Genomic DNA, 10,586 nt, shown 5'->3' with positions numbered 1-10,586 from the left:
TTCTCAAGTCCTCAGACAATTCTCTGCTCTTCTTTCTGTTCTCCATGCCTAGTGTGGCACACTCAGACACACGACACAAAGGATGAGTAAACTCGTCTCCACTTTAACTGGCTTCAGGTGTGATTGCTATGTTGCCAGCACCCGTTTCTTACCACAGGTGAGTTCAAACGAGCATCATATGCTTGATATAAAAACGATTTCCCACAATTTTGAAAATGTGTTCTGTGTGACATGATGTCAGATTTGTTTTTTTTTTTTCTCCGTTTTTCTTAGTTGTTCCAATGCACATAAAGGAAATAAACATGTGGATACCAAAACATTTGTAATTGCAACAATTTTCTGGGAGAAATGGGGCATTTTATGGGAAAATTCCAGGGGTGCCGATAATTTTGGCCATGACTGTACATCTGTCAGCTGTCTAGTCTACCAAACATCTAGAATGTCCACCCTTGTTTTCTTTGTCATGTGTTGGTTTCTAACTAAGTGATTTTGCTGTATAAAAGCTGTTTTTTTTGCCATAGCAGTTCTTTCTCTTGGTTTTTCAGATCACTTTTGTGCCACCTAGGTAGCAAAAGTGAGCCACTTGCGTGACATTTTCAATTTTACTTTTAATTGGCATTCTGGCACTACTTCTCTTTTGTAAGCACCACACTGTTTTCGTAACATTCCATGATAGTCTCTTCTGTTTACTGTCTTTTACTCCCACATTTAACATTTCCAGTGTTTCTTCATTTTCAGCACTAAGTGCAGTATCATTTGTTAATAATTGGTAACGTTGGCATCTCCTACTACTCTTATTTTTTTTTCCTGTGCCTCTTAAAATGATGAATGTAAAGCAAATTATTAAATAATCCCCCAAGCGGGACTCCCACATGTCTCATCTGTTCAGATAAACCGCCGACACAGATTAGTGGCAGTCATGAAGTCAGCATATTCCAGAACTGTACAATCAAGGAATACCAGCTTCCATCAAATGTAGAATTCCTAGATGCGAGTATAGCCCTGGCGGCACGGTGGCGCAGTGGGTAGAGCTGCTCCCTCGCAGTTAGGAGACCCAGGTTTGCTTCCCGGGTTCTCTCTGTGTGGAGTTTGCTTGTTCTCCCCGTGTCTGCGTGGATTTCCTCCCACAGTCCAAAGACATGCAGGTAAGGTGCATTTGCGATCCTAAATTGTCCCAAATGTGTGCTTGGTGTGTGTGCCCTGCGGTGGGCTTGTGCCCTGTCCGGGGTTTGTTTCCTGCCTTGGGCCCTGTGTTGGCTGGGATTGGCTCCAGCAGACCCCCATGACCCTTTAGTTAGGATATAGTGGGTTGGATAATGAATGGATGGAGTATAGCCCTAGGAATTCCGCCTTCCAGGATGCAACTGCAAGATAAACTTTAACCTCAGTGCCTTCTACTTGATCTTAGTCTTTGCAATGTTACTAATTGTGTACAGTAATCCTGTTTTGTTATTTTGTTTACAGATTCCATATGTTTTTTTTGTCCTGAACTAGTAAGGTGTCATAGAGCTTGGGTGACACTCCTAATGTCTATCAATTTAAATTTTCAGATGGTGTTAAGTTATTCGTCAGTTTGCATGTTGGCCTTGTGTCTGTGCGAGTGCATTTTGCATCCAAGGAACATTTAAGTTAGACACATATTTGTGAGTTATGCATTGGCGTCTAACTCATACATTAAGAATATGCTGTGTGAAGATTCTTCATCGTGTATACAACATTCTCAGATCTGTCTGATCCAATTCAGAGTCACAGTGGACCTGACCCTACCCTATCCCAGCAGGAACTTGCCATGGACAAAGTGACAGTCCACCGCAGGACCTTTTTATGCACACCCCCACAGTCACACAACGCCAGTACAGAATCGTCAATCAACCCAGCAACTCTAAAGAACACTTTGGGCATTGGGGGAGCAAAATCAAACTACACCGAATGTTTTCAGTTTTTTATTTGGTGCTTTGAATCTACTTTTCTGCTATATGGAAAAGTAACATTTTGCCTGTGAAATAACATATTTCAGAGCAGGAATGTTCTCCTTTTTATGACCAACAAAATAAAACACGTATTCTTGTATTCCTCAGGCAAATGTCTGCCATCAGGAAAGGGAAATGAATGGTTTCACTTAAGCTGAAAACACGCAAAGCAGCAATTGATGTCAAACAGCTGCTCATGGCAGCTTGAACCAAAAGTAAATAGTTTTAATAAACATATCGTCCCTATAAAGGCACTTAAGCAATTGTCAATGTTTTGTATTTTTGAAAGTGACAGGAATAAAATGCTTTGCACTTTTGATAGAAAGAAAGAAAAAAAAAATCTACGAAAGATTCATTTAAGGTGTTAAGAATATGTAAGGACTCATGTGGTGCAGGACTGGATACACGTCACGTGTTGTCTGCTTGACCAATTTTTGGTTCACAAGGATGTGGCCAGATAAAGGGGGCTCTTTAACAAAAAAGACTAATTAGCTGAAATGGCTTTATCTTAAAGTATAATTTGAGCATCTTGGAGCCGGCACTCTGTGGCAGTTACACCACTAAACCTTCTACTTTTAAGATTAACAAATGGCTTCAGGGCCAAGTTAACTACATTGGGTCGCTAACATCCTTCACATGCTCTATATAACTCTGTGATGGCCAGCGCTCATAGGGCAGCTTTCAACAACTAATGAACTTGTATTGGATAAAATGGATTAGGACCTGAGAATTCCAGTACATAAAATTGCAAAATCAAATATTAAAGACACAATTTGTGACAATGTGGCCTAGAAATGGTCCCGCTTTATCCATTATGGGGGTGGGGTGGGGGTTGGGGTTCCAAGCAAAAGCTAATAGAATAGGGAGTGTAGAACCAATAAGGGTCAGGACACCAGTCCATCACTCGAGGACAGACAGACAGACAGATAGATGGATGGATGGGCGGACAGCCAGATCCCATGCCCGGCAGGGACGACCCTGCTGCATCTGTTCTGGGGGAGCAACCCTGGGCAGTTCAATACCTCCCACGTTACACTTGGTGGCAGCCTCCCTGACGGACGGTGATCCCCAAGCCAGTCGCATGGCTCCACGGGAGATGGAGTCCTCCACAGCCTGGTTGGGGGCTTGAATGGCCGCTAGGGGGAGCTGCATGGAACAGCCCCACCCAGAAGTGCAATTAGGACCAGTTGGTCAAGCACCTGGAACGCTACCGGATGGGCTTTAAAAAGGGCCAGCCACCACCACTCAAGGGCCAGAGTCAGGAGGAGGAGGACTAAGCTTCAGGAGGAGTGGTGGTAGAGGAGAGAAAACGATTGTTTTGGTGTTGCAGGTGTGTTTTGGGACTGTGTATTGCCTGTGGGTCATGGGGAAGACGTGGGCCATTGGGTAAAGAAAAATAAAAGTTTGTTTATTTTTATATGTGCCTCAGTTTCCATCTGTGTCGGGGCAGGCGCCTATATAGCGCCTTTGTTACAATAGATAGATATGAAATGCACTATATAATAGGAAGATAGATAGAAAGGCACTATATGATAGATAGATAGATAGATATGAAAGGCACTATATGATAGATAGAAAGATAAATAGATAGATAGATATGAAAGGCACTATATAATAGATAGATAGACAGACAGAACTTTATTTGTCCCCAGGGGGGAATTTGGCTTGTTACAGAAGCTCTTTATATAAATAAATACATACATACATACATACATAACATTCTTTACACTTTACTGGCCTAAAGTCAACCTGTTATGAAAGATGGTATTCAGCATTAAAGGGGCATATGGGAGCGAGGAGGGAACCAACCAACTTGTCCTTCACTTGACAGAGCCCACTCACATATCAAGCCAGTTGAGAGCCACCACCTGAAATGGCACACACATCTAACGGTGAAATCTAAAGAAACACCAGTAGCTCAAGAAAACACAGAAGGAGACAAGAAGAACATTCATAAGCCCACATTGACAGTTCCTGGATCTCACACAGTTCTGTAGACATCTCATAATTATTACCAAGGTTTAACTTTGACAATACCGGTCTGGGGCACCACTGCACAGAATTGCAACATTTTGGGATGTGTGTAGGTTCTCCTCGCACATCCAAAAGAAGTACCTCACATTTAGTTAATTGGAGAATCTCTTATATATATTTCTCTTCTGGTTCGTCCTGCTTCCACTTCAAAACCAGTCCCACCCACACACAGCCCACATGGCATTTCTCGTTTCCTATTCGTCCTCTTCCAAACCCTTCCTTACGCTGCCTGCGGCCTCCCATACACCTTGCTATTTTTGTTATACTGCGATGGTTGTTTCCTAAGACTTTGTTATAAAATGAACGACAGTATCTTCTCTGTCGACAGGTTTTTGTACAACGTCATCTCTATTTCGGGATCCGGCAGCTGCCTGTTCCTATCAGTGGGTTATTTCTTGACACAAACAGTTCACGAAGGCAATGCACCGTTTTCCGTTCCTATTCTTACACTGCCGTATGCTACGGTGGGCGTCGGCTATCTAGTATTATTTAAAACTGCATGAGTGCGTCCATATGCAGGTTTGGATTCTGCTTTACACGCAATGCTATCAAAAAGTTTGTGACCTTCTGTGACACTAAAACTTACTTTAAAGAAGCTATGTAAATTGGTGCATTAAAATACATATTCCATTTAAAGAAAAATGACCCAAAGTAATTCCATTTTAACAAAAGTGAATTCCACTGCTTCAGCGATCCATTTTCCAAATCTGTTTTCTCTGTTTCAGCTTGTGACAAAACTTTTAGTTTGGGTGCAAGGGACACTCACTGAAAAAAATATTCCATATTTACTCACCACTTAAGCTAAAGCCTCCTCATCATGCTTTGGGGTCTGCCTTCCACCCAGTACTGCAAGAACGAGCTGTGGTTCTCCCAAAATTGCATGCTGGAAAATTGATGCATGAATGGGGTTTCAGAAAATAGAAGAAAGCATGGATTAACTTGACACAAAAGTCTTTAGGCTATGGGAGGAAGGCCAGAAAACACAAAGTAATGACACAGAGAAAACATTCAAGCTCCATGTATTAAGCAGGAGTTGAATCGAGTAACTTGGAACCCTCAGACGTCATTGCTAACAAATGTCCCACTTTGCTATTCATCCCCCCATTTTCTGAACCCCCCTTATTTCATTGCAGAGAAAAAGCGGAGTATAAGATGCGAGGGAGAAACTAACCCTGAGTGAGGCCTCAGTCCACTGTCACACTTTGTCACTCACGTACGTCAAATTAGGAAAGCCAACAAAACAGAATGTATTAAAATTATATTTCAGGTTGGACGTCTAATGAAAAGATCTCTTAAGTACTTACTGTAACAGTATTTCTTATCATTCAAAATGTCCGTCACTTGCTCACTGTGAGAACAGATCAGGCCATCTTTTACTTATCAGCTTGTTTTCATTTGCCATTTTCATTTATTGTGTCAGCTCCCAAAAACCTGCTGCCAGCTGCGGAGCTGTGGATAGATACCATGGGAAATAAGACCTTCAATGGAATTTTGAAAACAGTGAAGTGACACTGCCAGCATTTGCTGAATCGAGATTGAGTCTTTTGGTTTTTTTTTTTTTTTCAGAGCAAAGGGAAGGGAGCTGATTTTTCACATATTGAATGTTCCCCTAATTGCTAACAGATTGCCAGTCCAACACTGGGACCACCAACACACAAAATGACCGTAGACTAATGTGACAAGTCTCTAGAATGTGAAAAAATGCTGCTGCTCAAAGAAAGACTGCTCATGGATGGAGAGAATATGCGGAAGCCATAGAGAAGCTTTCAGGAAGTCAGGAGTTCAGAGGCGGCTATGCAACCATGTTGAGTGTATTTTAAATAAACCGAAGTACAGGACATATGTAAATTGTATTTTAAAACTGTAGTATTTTGAGCCTTAATAGCCAGCATTAAGTTACACTAAATTATTTATTTACCTTCATCAGTACTAGCAGACTAAGGTGATGAAAAAATTTTTTTTTTTATAAACCAATTGTAAAAAAAAACAGTTAAAACACCTTGATATGCCGACTAATATTTTGATAATTGTCTTTTAAGAATTAATAGCGAGTTAAAGAAAAGGGCAGCTTCCTCCCCGACTCCCAGCATTAAGAATGCCAAAACCCTAAGTGCTGCTTTGAAGTGTAGCTTATTGCAGGAATTCTGGGCAGGCCTTGAACCGTGCAAGACATTCTAGAAGCTCACACCCTCAGGAAGCCTGCAGAGACGGTCGACTAGGGGACGGACTGTACCGGAGTGTTTTAATTGGCGAGAGGCCCAGGAAGGGACAAGTAGACTTATTCGATTGACCATGTGGAATTGGACTATAGCTGAAACAGGCTTGGATGAACCAGGGATTTGCCTGCACCAATTGGTCTAGAGGTATATCAAAAGAAGCTAGACCAGTTTAAAGCAAGAGTCACCCTGCCCTTCCATCTCTTTTCTCTCTTTTTTTTCTCTCTCTCACTGTCTGACCTTGAAGAGACAACTATCTCTCATGATGAAGACAATACTATCTCGGCAGCCATACTGAGACAGGCATACAGCCTCTTGTTAAAAAAATCACACATCTATAAGCAGAGAGTTGCTTATGGATGCAAGATGCACTGCTACTTATGCTGTAATGGTATATTTATCACATTCATTTTTGCTTATATTACCCATAATACATTAATGAATTTTAAGTATAACTCTCTTCTGTTTGTTCTTTCACTCTATCGAATTGCCTGAAGTTTAGATGAAGAAGGAAAAGAGAAGGAAATTCTGAACTGATTCAGTCTACCCAACCACAGAGTGGTAAGGCAGGCTATGAGATTTAAGATACTTTGGTAAAGCCTATACCCGGGGTCTCCGACACGTCATTCACGAGCTACTAGTAACTCACAAACCCCTTTCCAAGTAGCTTGCCAAAGGGTTAATGAATCCTACATAAATTTGAAAACTCGATTAGTCAAATTAGGGGTGGGCGGTCTTTCCAAAAAATCATATCACGATCCTTTTAACACAAAATCACGATCAACAATCTGAATTGCAATCTATCTTTTCAACGTGGCACACACTTAAGAGAATATCCGGACTCCAACTCATCAAGACCTATATAACACTTTATTTTAAATATCAAACAAACTTGAATTCAATTGTTCTCTCGTTCGCTAGCTAAGCGGAGTTAAGGACTATGCCTCGAAGCTGGTGAGTGAGTGACAAAGGCATCGCCCCGCGGCCCAGTGCATATTACTCAGATTCATGCAAATACATCAGTACTGCAAGCAAACTCTGATACAGAGCGAAATGAGAGAAGTCGCAAAATCAGCCGGAATATTCCAACAAATTATAGGGAAAAAAAACCCAATTTAAATCTGTTAAGTAGTTGTCTCGTGAAAATTGGACATACAGACAGACATTGGATTTTATATATTATATATTAGTAAACCTTCAAAATAATGTGCAGTTAAAGTCTCATCAGCATTCTCAGCATTTCTGGAGCTTAGTGGAGCCAGATAACTAGAAGAATCTGAACGTGTCTGCTTTGTTTGGGTCTCCATACCTCTGTGAGTCTGACATGAATGTCATGAAGTCAAAGTTCAGAATATGACTGACAGACGAACATTTAAATGAGTGAACCTAAGGTGCTCCACTCCACCATCCACCTCAGTGCCAGTCATCAGACTAACTAAAAAAACACATCACACAGACATCTGGACCTGTGGATAAAGTGACACAGTGACATGTGACAAAATGACAAATGAATACGTCATATCTGTGGATTTGGAATTGCATTGTTTTGTTTTACTTCACTGTGGTGGGTTGGCACCCTGCCCAGGATTGGTTCCTGCCTTGTGCCCTGTGTTGGCTGGGATTGGCTCCAGCAGACCCCCGTGACCCTGTGTTTGGATTCAGCGGGTTGGGAAATGGATGGATGGATGTTTTACTTCAATAGTGTGAGATACACCAGACAGACAAAATACACTTGCACGTGAACTAAATATATTTTTTGATGTTTTAATGCAAAATGTGAATTGTGGACACCAACATTTTGTAAATGTTCAGGCAAAACAAGCGTATTCCGTTTGTTTGGGTTGAAATAAGCTATGAGAATAAAAGTTAAAACACATGGGGGGCTCTCGGACATTTTCATTTTGTAAAAGTAGCTCTCAGGGGAGAAAAATGGTTGGAGACCCCTAGTCTATACAATAAAGAGTAGAAAGAAGAGAATAATAACAACACTTGGTGGAAGCACGTCTTGATCGAATTCCAGATATAATTCTGTTAAAATAGTACTTAAACTAGATTTGTCATTACAAGCCCAAAATTGTCTGTGACCAGTCGGGTTATGAGGAAGCCCACATTTGCCAAGTCATTGTGCAGATTTTCAGCGAGGTCAGAGCTGACCGGATCACTAAACAGCTGCTGTGTACTTCGGGTTAAGGCCATACTGATCCTTCCTTATTTCAGGTTTCCTGCGGAGATTCCCTTTCTGCGCTTTGGCCCATCCAGTTTCCCTTAAATGCTGAGAAGGTGCCATTCCATGGGGAGGGGAAACAAATGGGGGTTGCTACATCCATCACATTTACAGCAGTGACTCAATAAAAACCTATATAGAAAAATATAGTCCATAAAGCTTTTTATAGTAAAGAACACTATCTTCAGCTCAGCCTGACAAAGATGGACTTTTTGTTATCTCAGCTCATCCAACTATTTAACACCCCATTGCTGTTGGCTCATTATTGCCAACACTTGCCGTCTCGAGGTGGTGACTCTCTTGGTCACGCGGATTCACTCTATACTATATTTGCCAAACCAGACCATACATCTTAGAGTATGCAGCGCAGATCCTGGTCCAGGCTTTGGTCCTGTCACGTCTGTACCACTGCAACACTTTGCTGCATACGTCAACAAGCCACTGCAGTTGATTCAAAATGCAGCTGCAAGTATGTGTGCACATATCACTCCTCTTTTCAGATCACTGCATTAGCTTCAGTGGCACATATTAAGATCAAATCAGCAGTCAATGGACCAGACCTGTGAGGTTCAATGCTTCTTCTCAACATCTCACTTCCGCTAAAGCAACACCTCTGCGTTTTATCAAATCTCAGTCCAGACTCTATTCATGTGTAGCACCTAGCTAGTGGAACAATCCACACACCTCCTTTCTTAAGGTTGACTCTCTCAAAGTGTTTGAAGACTAGCTTGTTTGGAGAATTTCAGTCTAATCAATATTAGGCGTTTCATTTTGTAAGCTAGGAATTCTAACTCACTCGTGCTTCACTTGTGATGATCAATTTTGTAACCTTCTCCTGGAACACTTGTTCCTACACAGTCCCCCCCAGACTGATGTTAACTCAATTATGTTCACCTATTTTGAAAGTTGCTCCGAATAAAAGTGTCTGCTAAGCAAATAAATGTAAATGTAGATATGAACCAGGTGGTCCAAATATCTCATGCAGATGTTTCCAAGAGCCCTAAAAGTCTAGTCGTACAGGATTCGGCACTTAGCTTCAGATTCCATTATTCTCACATAAGTTCAGTGCCGTCCAAATAGTCTCAAGTTGATGTCCTTAAGGAGAAGTGCAACGCCTATATCTGCTGTCTGACAGACACAGGAACCCAAAGTTGTGGTATTCATGCAAATGTCATGTATACAGAGTAAACTAAAAATGTCCTTCCACTCTGCAGCATCATCACAAACAAGGATTTTACTTAATAGAAAACACAAATCCTTGTTTAAAGAATTATTATACTGTAAGATCCAATCTTAGAAAGTTCTTGCTTTAAGTTAAACTCATATTAGTGTTTGCTTAATTTGAATAGAATATACAGTGGTACCTAGGTATACGTTCCGCTTTGGAATAAGTCCAACTTGGTGTACGACTCGCGTGCTAGAACACCGCGTGCTACCCCTCTCGAGACAAAGCCACGACTGCCCACCAGCGTCAGTATGCCAGTTGCTAGCATTCAGTGAACAACCCGCACTATAACTCTCGGTGTATTTTTACGTGATTTTGTATTTTTTCTCGTAAATTTGAATTGATTGTTGAAAAGTATGAAGGTGGCATGCGTATTCAGGACTTGGCTGCTGCATACCATATGCCGAGAACGACGGTATCTACGATTGTGAAAAACAAAGACGTTATTAAAAAGTAAAGTGAGGTTAAATTTTCATTTATTTCATTTCCCCTTGGGGATTAATAAAGTATCTAATTGCGTTTGCATTTATGTATTTTAGTATTAAGCAGTGTTTAAATTATTTTATACAACCCCATCAATGTATAATATGCCAATATTTCTTATGGGAAAAATTTATTTGGTTTACGTCCTGTTTGGTATAAGTCAAAGGATCTGGAATGGATTAAGGACGTATACCAAGGTACCACTGTAATTTTCTTTCATAGCTAGAGATTATGGTATAGTCTTTAGCCCCTGTAGTTAACATGAAATAAAACCTTCTTGGCTATACCTGTAATACAAAGTGTTAGTTAAGTCAGTTTTGGAATTCGGCTCATTGCTAGCATGGACTGATAGACTCATTTGCAGTTTATAAAAAGGTAGGTATACAATTTTCTGACCGTTTCGAAATAGTTCGACTTTATGACCAAACTTAGAG

The sequence above is a fragment of the Polypterus senegalus genome, chromosome 12, assembly GCF_016835505.1.
Source record: "Polypterus senegalus isolate Bchr_013 chromosome 12, ASM1683550v1, whole genome shotgun sequence".
NCBI lineage: Eukaryota > Metazoa > Chordata > Cladistia > Polypteriformes > Polypteridae > Polypterus > Polypterus senegalus.
The sequence above is the reverse complement of the archived record's forward strand: the minus strand, read 5'-3'. Positions refer to the sequence as shown.